The 24,845-nt window shown below is 42.5% G+C and overlaps 1 long non-coding RNA gene across 1 annotated transcript in view; it reads right to left on the bottom strand.

Moving 5' to 3' along the window:
• Positions 1 to 24,845, bottom strand: part of LOC117196135 (uncharacterized) — a 91,349-nt gene that overhangs the window by 24,826 nt on the left and 41,678 nt on the right. Inside the window, exons 5-6 of the long non-coding RNA XR_007475780.1 lie at positions 4,488 to 7,269; positions 3,352 to 3,426 (exon numbers count right to left, since the gene is read on the bottom strand). This is a non-coding gene — a long non-coding RNA (uncharacterized LOC117196135). The remainder of the gene's footprint in view (positions 1 to 3,351; positions 3,427 to 4,487; positions 7,270 to 24,845) is intronic.

The following is a 24,845-nucleotide window of genomic DNA, read 5'->3' as shown; positions in this document are numbered from 1 at the left end:
GCATGCTTTCAAGGCCCCGGGAGCACCACGCTCCACGAGGCAAAGCCTGCTGGTCCACGGTTGTTTCCATCCCGGCCCTTCTGGCCGCATCTCAGTCTTAACAGCCTCCCCGGCTGTGAACACCCCATTAGCTACACGCATCAGCCATTGCGTCTCCAGCCTTTTTGCAAAGCACTGCTTAAGCTTCCATCTTCTAAACCACGAGGTCAAAATCTGTCTTCATATGTGGGGACAAAGCAGTCGTCCTCTTCCATAGATGTCGTACCGCCAGTTGAATGATAGGACGTGGGTCCCACACTCACCCACTGAGACCTTGAGCCCCAGGTGGGAAAAGCTCCTCCCCCAGACACCTCCCCCTCCCCCCAGGATGGCCTTCCACCCGTCGAGGGACAGCTGGGATGTCCAGGAGAGCTGGCCGCCGGGCCCGTGGCTCACATCGCCCCTGCCTGGCCGGGCCCGAATGACTTCAGGATACAGCAGTTAACAAAGGAAAATACGAAGGGAGCTGGATTTTCCCAGCTGCCTAAGAGGGGAAAGGAAGCTGGCCTCGGTGACTCATACAATGGCATCGAAACAATTCAAGGAACTGTCCGGAGGAAGTGACCATGACCAGAATAGCCGGGCGATGGCTGCGTGCTGGTAGGGTGGGGGAGGTGGAAGCCGGGATCTCTGCAGCACAAGAGAGGGAGGTTCAAAGAAGAGGAGGAAATTTCCCGGGGCGGGGGAACTGCCCTGCGGAGGCATTTACTGAAATGAAGCTGTCTGCCGACTCCCAGGCCCAGGAGGAGAAGGTCCACGGGGGAGCGCAGAGGAGAAGGCTGCGATGCTGGGGTCTCCCCAGCTCAGGGGCCGCGCGGGACGGGGGCAGCTCGCCACGGAAAGCGCGCCCCTGCCGCGGGAGCCAGGAAGGGACCCAGCGGGTCTCACGCAGGGAAAGAAGGGCCCTGGGCGCAGGCTGTGTGGTCCCCGGGGAGAGGGCCTTGTCTGCAGAGAAGCTTGGATATAGATGCTAAGTCCCGAGGTCGTCCTCCCCTCCCCCTGCTCTAAGCGTCAACTCCGAAAGCCTCTCTCAAGGGTGAAAGAGGTTCAGAGTTTTCTAGAGCCAGCTAACTAAACACGGAGCCCAGGAGAGGGTCAACAGCTGTCCGCGGCCACACTCAGGATCCTTGGCTTCAAAGGACTCCGACGTGATTACAAAAAGAACACGAGAGTTCTCTGTGTTTATTTTAAAGTAAGGCCCTTAATAAACAGTCATTTTTAAAAAAAAAAAAAAAAAACCCCAAATAACACACAGGGGAAGCAACCTTCTTTCTGTCTTTCATGCATCAGTCAGAGCATCACACTCCCCTTGGCTTTGGCTTAAATGAGTTTGGTTTCTTCGCAGAAGTTCACCGTTTATAAAATACATACATTTTATGGACTTTGTTCTCCCCACTGGCGCAGCTTGGGGTTGGTTCAAAGTTCTACAGAGTTAAACAAAACCACATGGGACCGGGCAGCTCACGTTGGCCAGTGTCCACAGAGGCAGTGTCAGCGAGGTGGGCGAGGCCCGGGGGGGGAGGGTGGGGGACCCACACAGGGGATCTCAGTGATGCTCTCGCCTCCCCTCTCCTGTCTCCCGCCCAGGGCACGCTGGCCCCAGGAGAGAGAGGTGAGCAAACTTGGCCCAGGGCCACCCGGCGGCGCACGGAGGTGAGGGGAGTGCCAGCCAAGCTGGCTCTGGTCAGGGCCCCTGTTTCTAATCCTCCCAGGACTGGGACACTCTGATGAAAATGCACATCGTGGAAGTTTTGTTTGTTTGATGTGTCTCCTTTCTTTTTTTTTTTAAGTTAAATTAAATTTATTTATTCTTATACAGCAGGTTCTTATTAGTTATCTATTTTATACCTATTCGTGTATACGTGTCAATCCCAATCTCCCAGTTCATCCCACCACCAGCCCCACTTCCCCGCTTGGTGACCATATACGTTTGTTCTCTACAATCTGTGTCTCTATTTCTGCCCTGCAAACCAGTTCATCTGTACCGTTTTTCTAGATTCCACATATATGCGTTAATATACGATATTTGTTGCTTTTTTTTTAGAAAAGGTAAAAACCACACCCCTTAATTACAGGAAGTCAAAAGTACAGGCATTTAAAGTCTGTGCATGTGTTTAGGTATGTAGGTAAGTAGGTTGAAGAGAGATAGATAGATGATAGATAGATAAGCAGATAGATGGTAGATAGATACATAGATAGATAAATGATAGATATATGGGCAGATAGATGATAGGTAGGTAGATAGGCAGATAGATAGATGGTAGATAGATAGGCAGATAGATAAATAATAGATAAATAGATGGGCAGATAGATAGATGATAGATAGATAGGCGGATAGATAGTAGAGCAGGCATGACTGTTACAGTAAGGTAGAGACTTATGATAGTGAGTTTAGTTAGGAAAACAGAAATCACACCAGATATTCCAGAGATGTTTTAACAACACAGGGAATTGGTGACACAGGTGATAGGAAGCTGAAACTGCAACATGAGATGCTAGAGGAGCCCAGAGACTAAGAATTACAGAAGCTGTCCTGGGAAGTAACATGGAAGAGGTGGTGTCACCAGCTGTGAGCTGACGAGGGGCCTCACGGAGCTGTTGGCCTCCAGAGCAAAGTCTTGTCCCACTGCTGTCCAGACACGTGGAGACAGGCAGCTACCACAAGTCTCTTCTGCCCCCTCTTCCACCTTCCAGATCCCCTCTAGTGCTGACGACTAACACACCTGGTAGGAAGCTGGCGAGGGAGCCTGGGAAATGTGGCTGGCACAGTCTCAGCCCCCGAATCCCAGAGCAGCACAGAGAAGCATGGTCGCAGAGCTAATGGACAATAGGTAAAAATCAATACCTGTTTGGCCAGCAACTACCATACACAGCCCTCTACCTTACAGGAGATTTCCTGCAACGATGACGACTTGCCTCTGTCCTATCAGATGCATCAATCTGTCTTACAAATGATGACCTTCTCCCCTTCTCCCCCAGAAGGTGAAACATCGGGTCCTAGGGGCTTCCCTGGTGGCGCAGTGGTTAAGAATCCGCCTGCCAATGTGGGGGACACGGGTTCGAGCCCTGGTTCAGGAAGATCCCACATGTCATGGAGCAACTAAGCCTGTGCACCACAACTACTGAAGTCCGCGTGCCTAGAGCCCATGCTCTGCGACAAGAGAAGCCACCGCAAGGAGAAGCCCGCGCACTGCAATGAAGAGTAGCTCCCGCTCGCAGCAACTAGAGAAAGCCCACGCGCAGCAGCGAAGACCCAACGCAGCCAAAAATAAATAAATTTATCTATTAAAAAAAAAAAAAGTTGGGTCTTACCTGTCCTCTCCCTATCTCAGATTTTCATGAACTCCTCTTCTAGCTCAGTCACAATCCCACTTGAACTTCTGTAACCTGGAGATGAAATGAAAAAGCTATCCATCAACAGCAAGGCTGATGTGAAATGATGTGATGACAAGCAAAGAGGACAAAGCATCACTGCTACAGTCTTCATTTCTATACAAGACACAGGTCATTGCTGATTTCTGTAACTTCCTTCTTCCCCTTCCTCACAGACAGACAGCCACTAGGTCAGTCCGAGTTCTCTACTTTGCTTCTCCTACTTTCATTCCTAAGGGACTGAATCTTCTACAGTCCTACTGTTCTTAGGTTACTAGAGTTTTCCATCAACGTTTGTTACAGGACTTCATGGGACCAAGAGCTGCCCCCAGAGGATCCCCCAACCTCCAGACACAGTCCTCCCAGCCCCTTTTGTGTAGCGGCAGCCTCATCTTCTGCTACGTAATCAGGATCAATCATCCCAGCCAGAGGGCAAACGCTTCTTTGCCTATTGGTTCGGTGGCATGAAAGCCCAAATGTCCAGGTAGAAGTCCCAGCTTTCAATTTGATGGAAGCATTGTGTGCCCTGCTGGAAGCATCTGTTGTCACTAAGAGCTCTAAACCCAAAGTTGCTGAGACGGGAAGGCAGTTTCTCCAGGGGATTTACTAGTGATAGGAGCCAAGTTCATCTTCACCCCTTGATTTCTAGACCCTTCAGCTCTGGTTATGGGGGCAACCGCACCACGTTTCCATTACCACACACTGCAGAGCGGCGTCCAGCATCTCAGGTGTTGTCCCTCACCTTGCAGTATAACTACTTCCTCTGAGGGCCACTCTTCGGTTCTCTGAAGCCACATGCTTCTGGGTGATGGGACACATGGCAAGACGAAGCAGTCCACCAGCCTAAGCCCACGGCTGCATTTCTTTGGCTATGAAATGAGTTCTTTGGCCAGAAGTGAGGTTGTGAGGGACCCCATGACAGTAAATAACGTAGTCTCTATGCCCATGGATGGTGATGGTGCAGAAGTATTTCAGGTGAAAGGAAAGCCCCCATCTAGAATAAGGGCTTATTCCCATAGTATAAATTGCTTCTCCCTCCTTAATAGAATAGAAGGGACCCAGTGGGATCACTCTACCTGCAGGTGGCCTTCAGGAGTGATGTCACGTCCAGGGCTCCACATGTTTCTGCTGTTGGCAGGTCAGGCACTCGCCCCAGGTCACCCGCAGGGAGGAGAAGTCCGTGTCGCCACGTGGAGGAGATGCAGGGCTTCCATCGCTGCCACTACGGCCGCGTCGTACGTGGACCCACTGACGGAGCACCAGTGTATTGATAGTTGTGGGGAAAGCTGGCCGACACTGCAGAGGGTCATGGGATTCATCGGATTAGTGCGAGCCTCTTGCAAATACCCCTCTGTGCGAACTCATATAGGACAGAAGTATCCTCGCACTTGGCACCATTCTAGGATGTCACCCTATTCCTCTTCTCTAGTTTCTAGGGTGTTCAGCGCTCAAGAGCAAAGTGAAAGGCAAGTTGCTGCATTTTGCACCTCCTAAAGGTAGGAGTAGCTTCTGCAGACCATTTGTACCCTACACACTGTGTGTGCTTCTACCAGGCAATAGAGCTCAAAGCCTAAAGGTCTGAGCCTGTCATTTTCCCTCTGTAAGTTCTCTTGTGTAGGTAGATGTGGCCATCTGGTTTCTTCAGTGGCCACTTTGCTGCAAGCACCACAGCTAATATGAACTGGACTGGTGATTGGACTGGTGATTTGGGTTGGCTTAGCCCTTCTACCAAACTGCTTGCTATAAAGCTGTCCTTATAACTTACACCACGGCAGCAGATGACAACTGAAAAATAGGCTCATGGCTTCAGATGGCTCCTAGTCTGTGCCACTGACAAAGAGCAAAGATCTCTTCCAGACCCCCTAGAGGCAGCGTGTACATTATCAGGCCAGCTGGAAATTTAGTTCTACCACATTATCTCTTTAAGAGAATGGAGGAATTTTTAAGACAGGCACTGGTCACAGGTCACGTCTTTTCCTAACCAAAACTAACATCCATTATTTTTAGTTAGAAACCCTAAGCTCAGATGAGAGTGTTCCAGGTAGAAGAAAACTGCATGAGTGCAGGCAGAGAAGTTGGAAAGAATGGTGGAGGGAACTTCAAGTTTAAGATCATAGACCGAGTGTGAATTAACTTGCTGTCTCTTCCCAAAATCCCATTGAAATGATAAGAAATGACACTTTTAAAGAAGAATAAACCCATTACAATGTTGGGAAACAAGAAGGGATGTCATAGGCAGACCAGAGTTTATCATAAGGTTTTTTAAAAATAAAATTCCATTGTAATTCACACTAATTATAATAAGTGAAATGATACACAGATATTTAAAGAAAAAAGTTAATCTCCCACCTCCCTAAGACAACCAACTTTTACAACCTGATGTGTACCTTTCCTGCTCTAACTCTCTTTTCCATATATACACATACACACGTACGTATGTAGATAGATGATAGAGGATAGATAGATAGAGGATAGATAGATAGATAGATGATAGGTATTTAGATAAGAGAGGGTATGTTTTGTTTTGATACAAATATTGTCTTATACAAGGTGAATTTATACTATACTTTTATTCTACAACTGTTTTCTTACTTAACAATATACCATGCATATCCCTTCAATTCAATGCAGAGAGATCTAACTCATTCTCTGCAGTTGCTGTGCGGTAGTCCGTGGCACGGATATGCCATAATTTCTTCATCATATTCTCTTGCTGGTGTTTCCAATTTTTTGTCACAGTAAACAATGAAACAACAAACAGCCTTATCCTTTCATTCTTATGTGTTAATATATTTATTGTGTAGTATAAGTTTGCACAGATGAACTTGCTAGGCGAAAATGTATGCAATATGCCTTATCTCTATTTATAAGTATAATTTCCGTGTTTGCTCTACTACTTGACAATTCTCCCCGGAATATCATGACCATTCACCCCTAAATATTTTAGCATGCCTCTCTAGGAGTAGAGAGCATCTTCTAGATAGCTACAAAACCACTGTCCTACCTAAGATAATTAGGAATAATTTCATCATGTCAGCTAATATTCAGTCCACATTCAAATATCCCCCCAGCTGTCCTAAGAATGTCCTTTATACTTTCTTTCTTAGCCAGAAGTCAATCTGAGCTAATGTACTGCACTTAGTTTTTGTATCTCTTTGGTCTCTTTTAGTGAAGAAGAGTTTGTCACTTTTTTCTTGAGACATTGGTGTTTAAGGTGTCTGGCTAAGTTATCTTGTAGAGTGTCCCACATCCTGGATTTCTGACTATTTCCCTCTATGGTATTATTTAACTTTTCCTCTATTTCTGGTATTTCTGAAACTGGAAGTTAGGTCTAGAGGCTTGGCTAGATTCAGGTTACACATTTCTGGCAAGAAAAACAAGAACAAATGTATACCACATGTGATGTTGTATAACAAATATATATTTTAACTTTAATAAATTTTGTCAGATTACATCTCCCAAAGATTGTAGCACTGTACACTTCCACCAGGAGTGGCTGCCCTTGCATTTTAGCTGCTCTAAATATTATTGCTTTTTTAATGTTCGCAAATCTGATGGATTTTTAAAATGGTATATCTGTGGTTTAATTTGCATTTTCTTGACTGCTAGGGAGGTTAAAATTTTAGTCATATGTTCAATGGGTATTGCGCCATTCCCTCCTGTGAATTTTATGTTCATATCCTGTATTTGTTAGGGTAATGCTAGCCTTAATAAAAAAGAAACCTCAGAGTTTCAGAAGCATAAGATAATACACTTATTTCTCGTTCATGTAACTGTCCAGTGAGTTTGGAAGGCAGCTTTCCAGATGATTCAGGGACGTGGACTTCTTCCATCTTCTGGCGCCACCATTCCTTAGAGCTGTAGGAAGAGAAGATGGAAAATTGACGCCTTTCCTTCACTTCCTTGACCCTAGCAATGACACAATCACTTTCATCAGTGAGAACTAGTCACATGATGTCATTAGATGCAAGTGGGGAGGGGCTAGGAAATCTGGTTCCTGATTGGACAGCTGCTTTCCAGAAACAACTCTAAACTATGACCTGAGAATATGTGGCCATCTCTGTTGGGTTGTTTGTCTTTTATTTTATGATTTCTCTATATAGAAGGGATTACTGTATATATGTTTATATGTTGCACATGATCACCATATGTGTATATTATATTTTCCCTGGTATATTAGTAATTGTCTTTGGATTCTATTCAGTGTGTCTTTGGAATCTATTTAGTGTGTATTTTGCTTTATAATTATTTTTAAAAATAAACAAACAGCTCATGCAGCTCAACATCAAAAAAACAAACAACCCAATCCAAAAATGGGCAGAAGACCTAAACAGACATTTCTTCAAAGAAGATATACAGATTGCCAACTAACACATGAAAAGATGCTCAACATCACTAATCGTAAGAGAAATGCAAAGCAAAACTACAATGAGGTGTCACCTCACACTGGTCAGAATGGCCATCATCAAAAAATCTACAAACAATAAATGCTGGAGAGGGTGTGGAGAAAAGGGAACCCTCCTGCACTGTTGGTGGGAATGTAAATTGATACAGCCACTATGGAGAACAGTATGGAGGTTCCTTAAAAAAATAAAAATAGAGCTATAATATGATCCAGCAATCCCACTCCTGGGCATATATCTGGAGAAAACCGTAATTCAAAAAGATACATGCAGGCTTCCCTGGTGGCGCAGTGGTTGAGAGCCCGCCTGGTGATGCAGGGGACGCGGGTTCGTGCCCCGGTCTGGGAAGATCCCACATGCCATGGAGTGGCTGGGCCCATGAGCCATGGCTGCTGAGCCTGCACGTCTGGAACCTGTACTCCGCAATGGGAGAGGCCACAACAGTGAGAGGCCCACGTACTGCAAAAAAAAAAAAAAGATACATGCACCCCAAAGTTCACTGTAGCACTATTTACAATAGCCAGAATGTGGAAGCAACCTAAGTGTCCATCATCAGAGGAATAGATAAAGAAGATGTGGTACATATATACAATGGAATATTACTCAGCCATAAAAAATGAATGAAATAATGCCATTTGCAGCAACATGGATGGACCTAAAGATTGTCATACTGAGTGAAGTAAGTCAGACACAGAAAGACAAATATCATATAATATCACTTATATGTGGAATCTAAAAAAATAGTACAAATGAACCTATTTACAAATCAGAAATAGAGTGATAGATATAGAAAACAAAATTATGGTTATAAAGGGGGAAGGGGGGAGGGATAAATTGGAAGATTGGGATTGACATATACACACTACCGTCTATAAAACAGATAATTAATAAGAACCTACTGTATATACAGGGAACTCTACTCAATACTCTGCAATGACCTACATGGGAATAGAATCTAAAAAAGAGTGGATATATGTATATGCATGAGTGATTCCCTTTGCTGTCCAGCAGAAACTAACACAACATTGTAAATCAACTATAATCCAATAAAACTTTAAAATAAATAAAAAGATACATCTCAAAAAATTGTTTGTAGTCAAGTATATATGTATTTACATTCATGTATGTATAATTATATAATTATAGGTATTTTCTATCATGTTATATATTTTTGCTTTCATTCATTGCTTCAGTATTTACTGTCTTACTAAGAATATGGCTTACTTTCTAATATGGCTTGGAATCCCACCTTTGTGTATATTGTTTCCATATATTCATGAATCCAATATCAAACTCTATTTTCTTCCACTATTTTTAGACATGTATTCTTATATATGAACTATGTAATAATTTTATTTATTTCCAAAAAATGGAGAATCCGTTGAAATTACATTAAAATAACTTGGAATGACAGATCATATTTTTGTAATTATATCTTCCCATCTAAGAATATGAACTGCCTCTCTGTTTATTCAGGCTTTGTTTCATGTTCTTCAATAATATCTAACAGTTACATTCATAAGCATGCTGAGCCTTTTAAAAATTTATTTCTAAATATGTTATAGTTTTTTCTATATATGGATGGTACTTATAAAAAAATATAACTTCCAACTTTTTATTGTTATCATAAAGAAAAGGTTTTGATTTTGTAAACTTATATTGTATCTGGTTATATTATAAAATTCTTTTATTAATTCTAATATTAAGACTTCTTTAATTTTCTGGATCTACAGACCTATCATCTGAAATAAAAGTACAGTTGTTTCTTTTGCCTACACAACCATGGGGTCGGCTGTGCCCCTCCTCCTTCCAGTATATTCCCAATCACAAGTGACTAGGGCAATTTCTCCTGAGATAAAACTCAAGAATGAATCTGTAAACAGAGTAAGCATCTTTCTTGGAAAAGAAGGAAGTTTCCAGCATGGACAATACAGTCATAGAGTGAAGGCTAATAGGGACTAGTTAGAAAACAAGGAGGCCAGGAGCAGTGGAATGACATCTTTAAAGACTGGAAGGGAAAAAGATGTCAACATTGAATTCTTTATCAAACTCAAGTATCCTTCCAGAGTGAAGGCAAAATAAAGACACTTCAGATTAAAAAAAAGAAAAGGAGAGTGACAGAATTTTTTTGTCAGCAGACCTGGACGACAGTAAATGCTAAAGTAAGTTCTTTAGGATGAAAGGAAATGACAACAAATGGAAATTTGCATCTACAGTGGAGAAGACTGGAAATGGTAAATGTGTTAAATAAACATAAGGCTAGTTTTCCCTCTTAATTTCATAAAAATGCATATGATTGTTCAAAGCTAAAAGAAAAACGTAGTTTGCAGTGCATAAAATATACAGACATATTACATATAACAACTGTAGCATAACAGATGGGGCTGGAAAGTGGGCTTCACACTTGCAAAGTTCTTACATTTTATGTGAATTGGTACAACGTTAACTCTCAATAGACCATAGAAAGTAAATGACCTATACTATAATCCCAACATAAACTCCTAAAAAGTAAATCAGAAAGCAGGGTTCTTTGTACAACCTTGAAGGGTGTAGGGGAAATAGAGTATATTTCTCCTTCCCATAACCTTCATCCACTAATGTTGGGCTTGACCGCGCGACTTTCTTTGGCCAATGGAATCAGAGCAGAAGAACTAGTTCTGAACTTAGACCTTAAGACACATCACACTTCCACTTACTCCTCTGGGAGTTTCTGACCTTCGCCATGAGAATAACATGCTCCAGGCTGCTTACAGCCTCTCCAAAAGAATGAAACATCGTTGAACCTCAGCCTGAAAGATCTCTGCCCAGGTCCACCAACATACACATGAGTGAGAAACAAATACTTGTTGTTTTAGGACACTGAGGTTTTATGGTTGTTTGTTATGCAGCCAAAGTTGACTCCAATACAGTAGAACTTGGAAACGGGCATAGAAGTAAGTAATAAACACAACTGATACCACAAACATACAAAGAATCACAAGAGACTACTATGAACAGTTCTAAGCCAACAAATTGGATAACCTAGAAGAAATTGGTAAAATCATAGAAACATACAACTTAACAAGAATGAATCATGAAGAAATAGAAAATATAACCAGAACAATAATGAGTAAGGAGACTGAATGAGTCATCAAAAACCTCCCAGCAAAGAAAAGTCTTGGACCAGATGGTTTCACCAGTGAATTTTACCGAACATTTAAATAAAACTTAATACCAATTCTTCTCAAACTCTTTCAAAAAACTGAAGAAGAAGGAACACTTCCTAACTCATCTTATGAGGCCACTGTTACCCTGATACCAAAGCCAGACATGGACACTGAAGACAAGAAAATTACATATCAGTATCCCTAATGAGCATAGATGCAAAAATCCTCAGCAAAATACCCCAAACAAAATTCAACAACATATTAAAAGGATCATACACCATGATCAAGTGAGATTTGTCCTGAGATTCAAGTATGTTTTTACATATGAAAAATCAGTAAATGTGACACACCACATTCATGGAAAGAAGGATAAAAAACAAACACAACATCGAAGTGGGCAGTGGGTACCAGGGACCTAGATGACCACTCTTAGCTGATTTGTCCCAGATTTGAAGTCATGAAAGAGGATGACATCGCCAAGGGACAAATGAGCGTAACAAGAGAAAAAGATCAAAAAGAGAATCTTGAAAAATGTCATTTCCATTTATGTCATCTTAACAAGAGGGGAATAATTGGACCCTCCCTCCAAAAAAAAAAAGAAAGAAAAGAAATGAAAACCAGGACGGCACTCAGGTGCAGAAAGCAAAGGAGGTAGGGTGTCAAAATGCTGCTGAAGAGACTGGATGGAAAAGCGTCCAGTGGGTTTGGTAACTGGAGGCCACTCTTAACTGACTGTGAAGTCAAGGGACAGGTAAGGAAACGAGATGACAAAGAGCAGAGCAAAGTGCACCTGGAGAAACGTCTAGGGCAGCATGTGAGACTGTGGAAGCCAGTGAAGGGCAGGTACAGGACAGGTGTCGAGAGTGGAAGCTGACCTAGGAAAGGTTTTGTTGAGGATGGGGAGACTGGAGCCATTTGTAGACAAGAGGAAAGCCACTGGAGAGAGAGCAGCTATGAAAAAAAACAAGATGGGAAGAAAGAGCTGATGAAGTGAAGGGGTCAAAAAATCAGAAAGGGATGGAAATGAGAGCCAGCTGCAGCCTTAACAGCCTTGGAAAGGGAGCCACTAGTAACTGTGGTTTGTCCTGTCCACACATCACAGTGTAGCCTCAAGAGTGGGGGCAACCTCGCCCCAGACCCCCAGCTTCCCTGGCTATAGTGTCTAGCCTTATAGCTGGAACAAAGGAGGGAAGCTATTGTGAAAACCCTGATGATAGTGATGGTATCTGTTCCTACCCTCCAGACATTCTGTTCGTTCCAACATGATCTTTGAGCAGAATATGGGACAGGTATTATTGTTCTCAGCAGAAATGGGAGTGCAGAGCTGGGTGCTGAAATCAAAGTCAAACAGCCAGGAGAGGTGGCCGTGCTTCCTGTTTGTCCCCTGGATAGCCCCACATTGCTCTGCAAAACCTCAATATTCACCGAACATCCACCCCACACTCAAACCAGAGAAAGCTTTCACAGAATGCCAGCAGTTCCAACAAAAATATTTGAACTTTCTTCAGTTCCTTTCATCTGATCCCGATATCCTTCCTTGAATATAGTGGCTTCATTGAATCCAGTGGTTCCTAGGAGCATGGAGAAAGGGAACAGATGGACGATGAGATAAAGGAGTTTGAATTTGCCTCAAGATGATAAAATCTTGAGGTATCCAAGCTTTCCATCTGTGTAAAAATCTGCCAAGAATCTCCCTAAATATTAGGAATTGCACTTAAGTAGCCATTCCTCTGGATGATGGTAACAATAAGGGTTTACTCTGGACCAGGCACTGTTTCAATCACTTTACATGTATCATCTCATTTAATCCTAACGAGAGTTCTGTGAGGGAGCTAGAACCACCTTCCTCCTCATTTATAGATGAGGAAACGCTGGCTTGGAGTAAGTGAGAGACTGGCCAAGCTCGTAAGTAGTGAGATGGGGATTTGAACTCTGGACTCTCATGGCGGAGCCTGCATCTCGGCCGCCATGAGGCCATCGCTCAGGGATATGTCCACGTCACTTTTCTTCATTATACTGGAAAAACACAAAACTCAATTTGAATTGTATAAAGCCATCTTTACTATGGGTTAGGAGCTACTTGTGGCATAAACGAGCTGTTACCACGTCTTTCCTACTCAGTGAAGAATAGCATAGATAAGTAAGCCATTGAGGTTAAAAACACTAACTCAGTGGCTTACCTGGCACGCCACCACCATTCTTGTCCTCAGTCTGTATGAAGGCAACTAAGAAGAGGCATGAAACTTGTGAGTGGGAGGAACAGCATGCAGTCGCAACTCCTCGTGCCTGTCACGGCAGCTCTTGGTCACCGCACAAGGCAGTGCATTCTCACACCTCAGAGCACTGTGAGTCTAGAGAAGCACACTCTCACATGAGGCCTCCAGAACCCTGGCAACACACTCACGTGGGGCACTTGCTTAAAACGCAGATCCCTGGAGCCTGCCTAGGCCTGCGGTCTGATCCATTTACATGTGGGCGGGGAAGGGAACGCAATCAGAGAACAGGAACCTCTGCAGGCCAGGGGGTCCTAGGCACCCAGCGTCTGGGATCCACTACACCACAGGTTTGTCCTGAGCACGTCACGACTGAAGAGACATTGAGGTCCGTGTCACAAAAGTCAATGCCAGAATGAACAACAATGGGGGGTGGGGGGGAGTAGGACTCTCGGGCGGAAGTGCACGTTTGCTAGTTTCTCATCTTGTCCTGGCAGCCTAAAGTGGGTAAAGACAAAATACCAGCTGAAGTTTACTCTTTCTAGCAAAAAGGGCCCCCAAGATGAGAGAAAAAAAAAAGGATATAATGACCAGGCATGACAGTTAAAAGAAGGAGGAGGGGAACAATGGGTTGAAAAAGTAGAATATAATAGATATTGACAGTGAGAACATTATAAAATCAATAATAAGGGGTTAGACAGACTAAAGCATTATAAGGGGAACCAATAGGAAAAATGAGCAACATTGAGATGCTACTGATAGGCTGGGTGTTTTCAGTCCTTCCCTCCTCTAGGGAGTTGGCTGTCAGACTACATCCTGGCATGTGGAGATGAGCACTTCCTCCCGTGAATCGGGGCGGGGCTGAGGTGGAGGTCTTTCCTGGCGTTACTAGTACAACTGAAGCCTCTTCTCTGTTAAGCAGACAAAGAAAGTACCTCATGACTTCCTGTGTTCTATTCTCCAGGGTCTCATCCTTGTCAGGAAATACTGAATTTAGAGAGGAAATGTGTTTGCTAAAATAGAAATAATAATTAAATCATGTAAATCAAAATAACAAGATATGTATGGAGTTTATAAAAAACTGAAGAAAATTCCAGTGAACCAAATCTAAATATAATCATATGAATATCTGACTAAGGTCAGTTAACTAACAAGAAGTTAGCAAACAACCTGTGTCCAGATGTTTCTGTGCTACCTAAGCGCTGCTCTGCCTTTTGTGAAATGTCTGCAGTGGACTTGTGATACTTTACTGATCAAGAATAGAGATGGTTCTATTGGAAAAGGATCCCAGTCAATATCAATATTAGGTAGCGTATTTGCAAAAAGAAACACAAGAATGATGAATTTGATGAGTGGATAGAAACAGGAAGGGAGGTAGGGGTGGAAGTGAGATATCTGGGAGTATACTTCTTTATATCTTTTTGATTTTGAACCATATAAACATTTTATATACTCAAAAAACCCAAAATTAAATCCAAATGGATTTTTTAAACTCCAAAACTGAAGACAAACAGAAGCGAATAAACTTAAATACATATCAAGTTGATAAGATAGCCACCCTTGGAAAAATAACTATTTCAAGTAACTTTTGATTTTAAGGAGCTTCTAATTCTGACTAATCCAAGTCACTTTTATCTCTAACATCTGTAATGGAATACATTCTAAGGTCAAAACGAATGGAAAGAAAGCTGAAAGTTGCTAGGTTTGTGGATAGTTGTAATACTGGTATTTGTGATTAATTTTGTGTGTCACCTTCACTGGTGAGTTGTTGAGAGTGTTTTTGCCATGAGATTGACTTTTGATTGGTAGACTGCGTCAAGCACATGGCGTTCCCTAATGTGGGCGTGTCTCATCCAACCCTTCAAGGGCCTGAATAGAACAAAAGGCTGACTCTTTCTCAAGTAGGAGGGAACTCCTCTTGTCTGGTGGTCTACAAGCGGGGACACGATTTTTTCCACGCCCGTGGGCTCAAACTGAAGCACTGACTCCTCCTGGGTCTCAGGCCGGCCAGCCTTTGAACTGAAACTACACCATTGGCTGTCTGTGGGTCTCCTGCTTGTCAAGTCACCCTGCAGATCCTGGAAATTATCAGCTTCCATAGTCATGTGAGCCAATTCCTTATAGCAAATCTCATACAGAGAAAGAGAAAGAGAGAGAGAAAGAGAAAGAGAAAGAGAAAGAGAAAGCTATATATATATATGCCTCCTACTGGTTCTGTTTCTCTAGAGGAACCCTGACCGATACAGTACTATAATTCTAAAACAATTTTATTTTTACTCTGGATAAGGCAAAAGGTAAATATATTAATCTTCTTAAGAAACAAAAGTTTCTCTGTAAGAAAAAAAAGAGATGAAAATAGAAAAGATAAGGAAAGGCCTTATACTATGACATTTGTGTGGGAAATTCATTAAGAACTCATGATTATTTTGAAAATATATCTGCCAGCTTTGTTCAGTGAAATGGCTAGTAGCCATGAGCACACATGGCACCCAGATTTTGGTTTCTAAATGCTTCTCCCCATTACAAGAAACCAGGGTGTCCTGGAGCAACGGCTGATTCCAGATCTTGGTCAGAGAAAGCACGAGATGAGTCTGGGACAACTTGTGCTGGAAAACAAAGTGGTGATCAAAGACTCATGGGGTCACATAAATGGTTATGGGGCCCAAATAAAGGGGCTCCCACTGGTGAAATTTAGGACAACGTGGGCATTAGAAAAATGATGGTCATTGTTTATAACAAATTAAACTGCAAAAATCATGAATTTATAATGATATGCAAAGAGGGGTATGGGGAGGGAGTGAGAGGGAGAGAGAGAAACGGAGGTGGAGAGAGAAAGCTCTTCTTTTACAGAAGGCCAGCTAATAAATATAAAATAGACCGCACAATTAAAAAAATCATCAACCTGCAGCCACAATATAATAACTCATACAGGCAGGGATCATCATGGATTCTTAAATTGTTGGACAAAATATTGCTAGTGACATTCTCTTCACACAGTCCCAAAGTATTCACCGCCCCCAATTATTTACCAATTTGAAAAAGAAAATCTATCTATATAGTGGAGGGGTCTGGTGGCCACAACCTTAGCCAAAAACATGAAATTTCATCACAAATGTTAGGACAATCTAACATCCTGTTACTCTTATAATGAAATACAAGTTCTCAACACCACCTGTGTAACATTCTTCAGAGAATTATTTAACCGTCATCTAACTATACATTTCGTCTTTACTCCAAGTTACGGCAAAAACACAGGCACTACCAAAAAAAAGCAAACACCACCATGAGGACACAGTCAGATCAGTCTACAAGGTAGAATGTTGTACAAGGCAATGGGCCTGCACTCTTCAAAAAATACAATGTCACAAAGACATAAAAGCAAGTGGACTGTTGTATCATAAAGAAACTTAATAGGATCCTGAATTGCACAAAAGAGTATAGACTGCATATGAGATGATATAATGAAATACTGTTCATTTTGTCAGGTGGGATAATGACATCAGAGTTATGTAAGTGAATATTCTAATTCTAAGGAGATGCATGCCGAAGTATTTGGAAGTGAACCGGCGTGGTGACTACAATTTACTTTCAAATAGTTCAGCGAAAAAAGCTAATATATGTATAAAAACTCAGAGAAAAAAGAGGGAGGGAGAGAGAGACAGAGCCAAAGAAAGCAAGCAAATGAGGCAGAATTGGTGAATCTAGTCCAAGAGCACATGGGTTTCATTTTTTAATTATTTCCATTTTTCTGTATGCTTGAAAATTTTCAAAATAAGAAGTTGAAGGGAAAGTATTGGTGCTAATACCTTTGAAAAACACAATTAAGTTACTGCAGGAAAGCGAAAGGATTGATCTGTGTTTTTAGGTAAGAATAGAAACTTCCCCCAAGCTGGGGAGGAGCACTGCGCCACGGTCAAGTTCACTCTGATTCTGAGCGCGTCTCATTAACTCAAAAGGGCAAACCTGACCTACATCCTCCCAAGCACTCCTTACAAAAGCAAGGAGCCCTTTTCCAGGGCAGCCAAGTGTCCATGGAGGCAAAGCTTGCAGGATGAGAGGACCTTTTCTTCAGAACAAAGAGCTGGGAGGGAGGTAAGTAGGACTTGCCTTTGAGAGACGGAGCAGGCGTATGTCAATGGCACAACCAGGACGAGAGGCAGCAAAACGAGTGAAGGGATAGGAATCTGGAGCTGAGATATGGGCTCTGAGATGGAAGCTTAAAATAATTTAACGCAAGAGAGTAAAATGCTTCCCAGTTTCCGGGAGAGTGCTTTGGCTGTTTTTGGCTATTGTTAAGGAAAGCCTTTCTGTGGCCTCTCGTTTCACCTGCCTACACCCCTTGCCCCCGTGTACCCGGTTACCTGCACGACCTCTGCCCCCCTCACTCTCCCACAGCGCTCAGAGAAGCACTAGCCAGCTGGTGTCCTGACACCCATTTGGGTCCTCCAGGCTCAGCCTCTCCCCAGGGAGCCTCTTCTTTTACCCGGGATTCGAAAGCACCACATGTGACCCTAAGAGAGTCCCAAATAGCCACAGAGAATCATGGTCTCACAGCATGGACTGGAATCACATTTCAAGTTCCTGCTAAACTGACAATTTTTAGGACTTCCCCGGCAGCGCAGTGGTTAAGACTCCACGCTCCCAATGCAGGGGACCCGGGTTCGATCCCTGGTCAGGGAACGAGATCCCACATGCCTGCCGCGACTAAGAGTTCGAATGCCACAACTAAGAGTTCACATGCCACAACTAAGAGGTCACATGCCACAACTAAAGAGCCCACATGCCGCAACTAAGACCCGGGGCAACCAAATAAATAAATATATATATATATATATTTTTAAAAAAAGAACGGCTATTAAAAAAAAAAGAAACAGGAGGCCACAGGAAACTGTAACACATCGCAGTGTCTCTCACCCCTCCTTCCCCCCACCCCCCACCAAAGGGACAGCACAGAAGAACTCAGCGGTCCTGCAAACAAGACATTTCCTTTAAAAATAATAATAAAATAAAAAATAATAAATTGACAATTTTTAACTTACTACTGGCAAAAACCTCAATAACTTTGAAAGGGTGTGGTCAGAGCTGGTTGCATTAAAATATATACATATGCTGGCTTTCCTCTTTTTTGGTGAGAGTCCCTAGATTTTTATTTCTGTGCAATGAAGGGTAGATAAGACTTGTCGATGCTGGTTGAAGGGCCCTCCAGAGTGGAGAACAGGCCAGGACATGCCGATACCTCATTTCTTCCCATGAAATTTGTTTAAAATATCTTCTATTGCAACTTCACATAAACTTATTTCCTTGAAAAATCAGATTATAGATGTATTGAGCTCAAGCATAAGATAGTTGCTGTTTTTTCCTTATTATCTATTTTATTTTTTAATGAATTTTTATTGGAGTATAGTTGATTTACAATGTTATATTAGTTTCCGGTATACAGCAAAGTGATTCAGTTATATATATACATATATCCACTCTTTTTTAGATTCTTTTCCCATATAGGTCATTAGAAAATATCGAGTAGAGTTCCCTGTGCTATACAGCAGGTTCTTATTAGTTACCTATTTTATATATAGTAGTGTGCATATGTCAATCCCAATCAAAGATGGTTGCTTTTGCATAACCCAACAAGTACCCATTTCCACAGAATGCCCAAGTGCCTGGCAGCTACTAACTTCATATACACTTAATACAACTGAAAACACTTCGTGCTCCTTTTCATCCTGGGGACTTGGCTTTGCGGGACGGGTATTTGTTGGATGGTTCCACAAGCCGGCTAAATCTGCTTTCCTTTTCACACTGACTGCAAAGTTGTTCAGAGCCATATTTGAAACCCACTTCGACCAGTGTGATCGAAATCTTACACCCTGCCTTTGAGGCAATGTTTTTACAGCCTCATGATGTGTTACCGTAACTGGTTGCCTTGCATCTTTCCTGGCTGAAGAGGCACTTACGGGATGAAGAGAACGCTGGCTGAATCCAGACCCCAGCAGAGGCTGCTCAGGCTCCAGGATGCTCTCAATGTGTAGTGGACCCTGAGATGCCTTGACAATAATCAGGGATCATTTACCTAAGAGCACCAGGCCTGTAAGAACAGCAGCTCCCTGGAGAGCAGCTCTCAGTTGGCAAAGCCAATACATGAAGCTGCCATTTTGGTTTCTTAGGAAGCACAGAGTGCATCAGGGAAGGAGGCGGGGCTGCGGCCCATCCACCCACCCCCACCTCCACAGGTGCACCTGCAGACGTTTCCAGGATGTACGGACTAGGAAGCTGAAAACAGTAGGAGCTCATTTTGCTGAACACTTGATATACACTCTGTAACAAGCCTGCAATGGGACATTATTATCCTACTTACACACAAGGAAACTGAGGCTCATAGAAAATGTTGCCCAAGGTCGTGTAGCTGCAAGAAAATGGCAAAGCAGGATTTAAGTCCCTGGTGGGCCTGATTCAAAGTCCTGGGTCATTGCAGCATGCCTGCAGGGCCAACTGCCTGCCCTCACCTCTGTTTCCCCAAATGCCACGTGTGTGAATATCACGTCTTTGATCCCTGATGAGGCTACTACATGAAGTCTATAAAATATTTCAATTCTTCGGAGGAAAAGAACCTTAAAAACATAAAGCCATGTGAAATGAGGCCAAAGAACTCCTGGATGACTGCCTGGTTTGATTTTGGGTCCCTGTGAAAGTTAGGGAGCAAATGTCAAAGAACAGATCTTGCTCTCTGGCATCCACAGACGTCACAAAAAATTCATGGAACCTCTGGAGAAGTCCTGCAGACTTCTGTAGCTACAGCGTTTAAATGCTGCAGTGGGACTCATCAGTGGGGTGGCCCCAGCACCAGCACCCTGCCCCATCAGCCCCGTCAACACACCCTGAGCACGGGCAGAAGCAGGGCACGGAGGGCCCTCTCTTCCTCCTCGGAAGCTGTGGTTCCCAGCCTGAGCTGTTGACACTGCACCAACCAGGGGCTGCAGCACTCAGAGCTCCCTGGGGGACCCCAGTGACCCTGCTTCAGAGCCTGTGCTTTACATTGTTCAGATCCCTCAGAGCAGTCCCAGGAGGTGTGTCCTGAAACACTTACCATCCCCTCCAAAGAGAATTTGTATGCGCCTCATTTTTTAATAAAGTTCTAGTCCTTTCTTTTCGATCCCTTTTCTTCTTCTATTCTGATATTATTGACACTGGTCTCTTTAAGTTCTTCTCTATGCCATGCTCTCTCCCATCACCAGCCTTTGCACAGTTCTCTCTGCCTGGAACACTGGGATACCTGCATGCTCCCGGGCCCCTTCCCTGGCTTTGACTTCCAGGTAGTTCTAGTTTAGTTAAGTCATCACTTCTGAGGAGGCCTCCTGACTTCCCTAGAAAGTCGGGCCTCTGCTCTGGAGCCCTGCTGTAGCACCCTGTGGTTCTTTAGCTTTTATCCCTGTATAATGGCCATTGTCTATCTCTTCCATAAGACCGCAAGGTCCATGGAGGGCAGATGCCCCAGCTTTACTGGTTGCTGCTAAAAGTTACACAAATGCCTGGCACAGAGCAGATGCCCAATAAATGTCTAATGAATGAATGAATGAATCTCTTTTAAAGAATGAAGATCTAACTCGGACTAGTGCCATAACAATAGTAACAAAATGTCCTCAGATTTATGTAGCTCTTTGTAGTTTAAAAAGTGCTTTCAATAACTCTATGACAATAAATTTGATAACCTGAGTCAAATGGATCAGTTCCTTGAAAGACATAAGTTGCCAAAACTCACCGAAGAAGAAATAGGCAATCTGAATAGGCCCGTGTCTATTAAAGAAATGGAATCAATAATTCACAACCTTCCCAAACAGAAAGCACCAGGCCCAGGTGGATTGAATTCTACAAAACATTTAAGGAAGAAATCATACCAATTCTCTACAATCTCATTCAGAGGATAGAAGTAGAGGAAATGCTTCCTAACTCATTCTGTGGAGCTGGCATTACTCTAGTACCAAAACCAGATGAAGACATTATGAGGGAAGAAATCTGCAAACCAATATCTTTCATGAACAGAGATGAAAAGTTCTCAACAGAGTACTAGCAAATTGAGTTCAATAGTGTATAAAAATAATTGTACACCATGACCAAGTGGGATGTATCCAAGACATGCAAGGCTGATTCAACATTTGAAAATCAAATAGTGAATTCCAGCACATCAAAAGGCTAAAAAAGAAAAATTACATGATCATATCAATGGATGTAGAAAAAGCATTTGACAAAAATCCAACACCCATTCATGATTAAAACTCTCAGGAAACTAGGAATAGAGGGGAACTTCCTCAAACTGATAGAAGCCTACAAAAGCCCTACAGCTAACATCATACTTAATGAACAGGAACAAAAAGCTTTTCCTCTAAGATCAGGAACAAGAAAGGATTTCCCTCTTACCACATCTTTGTGATATCATAGTGGACGTCCTAGCTAATGCAGTAAGACAAGAAAAGGAAATAAAAGGCATACAGATTGGGAAGGAAGAAATAAAACTATTTTTGTTTGCACATAACATAATCATCCATCTGAAAAAGTCAACAAAAAAACTCCTGAAACTAATAAGCAATTATAGCAAGGTTGCAGGATACGTGATTAATATAAAAAAAGGCAATTTCTTTCCTATATGTCAGCAATAAATGAATGGAATTTGAAAGTAAAAACACAGTATCATTTACATTAGCACTCCAAAAAAGAAATGATTAGGTATAAATCTAACAAAAATATGTATGATGTTTATATGAGGAAAACCACAAAATTTTGATGAAAGAAATCAAAGAAATACTAAATAAATGGAGAAATATTCCACGTTCATGGATAGGAAGATTCAGTATTGTCAAGATGTCAGTTCTTCCAACTTGACTCAATGCAATCCCAGTCAAAATCCTAGTAAATTATTTCATGAATATCAACGAAATGATTCTAAAGTTTATATGGAAAAGCAAAATATGCAGAATAACCAACACAATATTGAAGGAAATAAACAAAGTTGGACAACTAACATTATCCAACTTCAAGACTTACTACAAAGCTACACTAATCAAGTCAGTGTGTTATTGGTAAAAGAACAGACAAATAAATCAGTGCCCAGAAGTAGAACCACATAAATATAGTCAAATGATCTTTGACAAAGGAGCAAAGGCAATACAATGGAGCAAATGTAGTCTTCAACAAATGGTACTGGAAAAACTGAACATCCACATGCAAAAAAGTGAATCTAAACACATACCTCACAGCCTTCTCAAACATTAACTCAAAAATGGACTATAGACCTCAATGTAAAATGCAAAACTATAAAACACCTAGAAGATAACATAATAGAAAGCCTAAATAATCTGTGGTATGGCGATGACATTTTAGATACAATACCAAAGCATAATCTATAAGAGAAAGGATGCATAAGGTGGACTTCATTAAAATTTAAAACTTCTGCACGGCAAAAGACAATGTCACAAGAATAAGAAGACTAGCCACAAATGGGGAAAAGATATTTGCTCAAGATACATCTGATAAAAAACTGTTATCCAAAATACAGAAAGAACTCTTAAAAGTCAACAAGAAAATAAACCACTTGATTAAAAATGGGTAAAATATCTTGCGACACTTCATCAAAGAATAGATACAGCTGGCAAATAAGCCTGTGAAGAGATGCTCTACATCATATGTCATCAGGGAAATGCAAATTAAAATAACCATGAGCTATCACTACACACACATTATAATGGCCAAAATCTAAAATACTGACAATACCAAATGTTGGCAAGGATGCAGAATAATAAGAATTCTCATTCAGTGCTGGTGGGAATGCAAAATGGTACAGCTGCTTTGAAAGACATTTTGGCAGCTTCTTACAAAACCAAACATACTCTTACCATATATGATCCAGAAATTGTGCTCCTTGGTATTTATCCAAAGGGGTTGAAAACTTATGTCCACACAAAAACCTTTACACAGATGTTTATAGCAGCTTTATTCATAACTTTCAAAACTTGGAAGCAAACAAGATGTCCTTCAGTGGGTGAATGGATAAACAAACTGTGGTCCATCCAGATGATGGATTATTATTCAACAGTAAAAAGAAATGAGCTCTCAAGCCATGAAAAGACATTGAGGAAACTTAAATGCATATGACTAAGTGAAAGAAGGCAATCTGAAAAGGGTACACGCTGTATGGTTTTGACTACATGACATTCTGGAAAAGGCAAAACTATGGAGGCAGTAAAACGGTCAGTGGTTGCCAGGGGCTGAAGTGGAAAGGGATGAATAGGCAGAGTGCAGAGGACTTTTAGGACAGTGAAAGTACTCTGTTTAACACTATAATGATGGAAACATGTGGCTATACATTTTCCACACCCACAGAACACCAAGAGTGAACCCTAATGTAAACTGTGAGCTTTGGGTAACAATGATGATTCAGTGTAAGTTCGTGAGTTGTAACAAACGTCCCACTCTGGTGGGGGATGTTGATGATGGGGTGACTGGGTGTGTGTGGGATGAGGCGGTACATGGGAAGTCTCTGTAGCTTCTCCTCAATTTTGCTGTGACCCTAAAATTGCTCTAAAGTCTCTTAAGAGAAGTGCTTTCACATACGTTATTCTTATAACACTGTAAATTATGTTTCTTATAAAAGGCTTCCTCTTTCCTCCCAATCTTTCATTATTAGTAGTATATTTTTGCCCTGTAAGTGGTAGCAGGTCTACACCCCCGCCCCTCTATAATTTTTCATTCAGATAACTAACATTTATTTAGCTTTCATTATATACTAGGCACTTTACCTAAGATTTCTTATTGAAAACTCAGAAGAGGTCTTATGATCCCATATTTACAGCCTGGCTGACCTCCGCCTGGGCCATGCATCTCCTACTCCTGTCACTCCAGCCCCTCCTACCGTGGCCTCTACTGCTGCCCCTCATCCTGATACCCCCCTCTCCTGCCTCCTGGTTTTGTCTCCCGTCCAAGCGAAACTCTCACACCACAGGGTCCGGCACAGGAGACGGGTCCCAGCTCCTCTGATACTGGCCATGCTCACCCCTCAGACCTCCCCGTCCTCAGGGAGCTCGAGGCAGGCGCTGCCTCCTGGACCCCTCCACCAGCTTCATCCTGGCCCTCCTGGCCCTGAAAGCAAAGCGAATCTGACCCTGGGAGTACTTTCCTCACCAGAGTCAAGTAAACACACGTCCAGCAATTCAAGAGGATGCCACAGGCAGGGCTGTGAATTCAGCAAGAGAAATGTGGTTGGTGACCCCGAAATGAGTTGCTGGTGGAGGGTCCACTCCCAGAAAACGAGAAGGTCTTTGCTAATCTGCCACCAGATCCAGAGGTTGTTTTCTCCCCAAGTGGGTGCTAACTGCAGATACACTGGCTATCAGAAGAGGACACGCACTTTTGGAAAAACAAAAGGATGCCCACTTTGAAAGTTAAACACAAGACCGCTCAGGGCAGAAGCTGGCCCTTCTGTGTTAGATGGCTAGATCACATGCAGCTCCAAGTCACAAACTCGGGACTGGTCTGGGTTGAGGGTAAAGAAACGCAGTGGGGCCTGGGCCTGAGAACTACTCCCACCTTCATGAAAAGTGGGGGGAGGAGGTTCCCGAGGTCACAGGCTGCATGGGAGCCTGGCCCTTTCCAGGGTTTAGCTGGGAGACTCACGTTATAGCCTA

This window comes from Orcinus orca, chromosome 2 (assembly GCF_937001465.1).
Source record: "Orcinus orca chromosome 2, mOrcOrc1.1, whole genome shotgun sequence".
Taxonomy (NCBI): Eukaryota; Metazoa; Chordata; class Mammalia; order Artiodactyla; family Delphinidae; genus Orcinus; species Orcinus orca.
The sequence above is the reverse complement of the archived record's forward strand: the minus strand, read 5'-3'. Positions and strand labels throughout refer to the sequence as shown.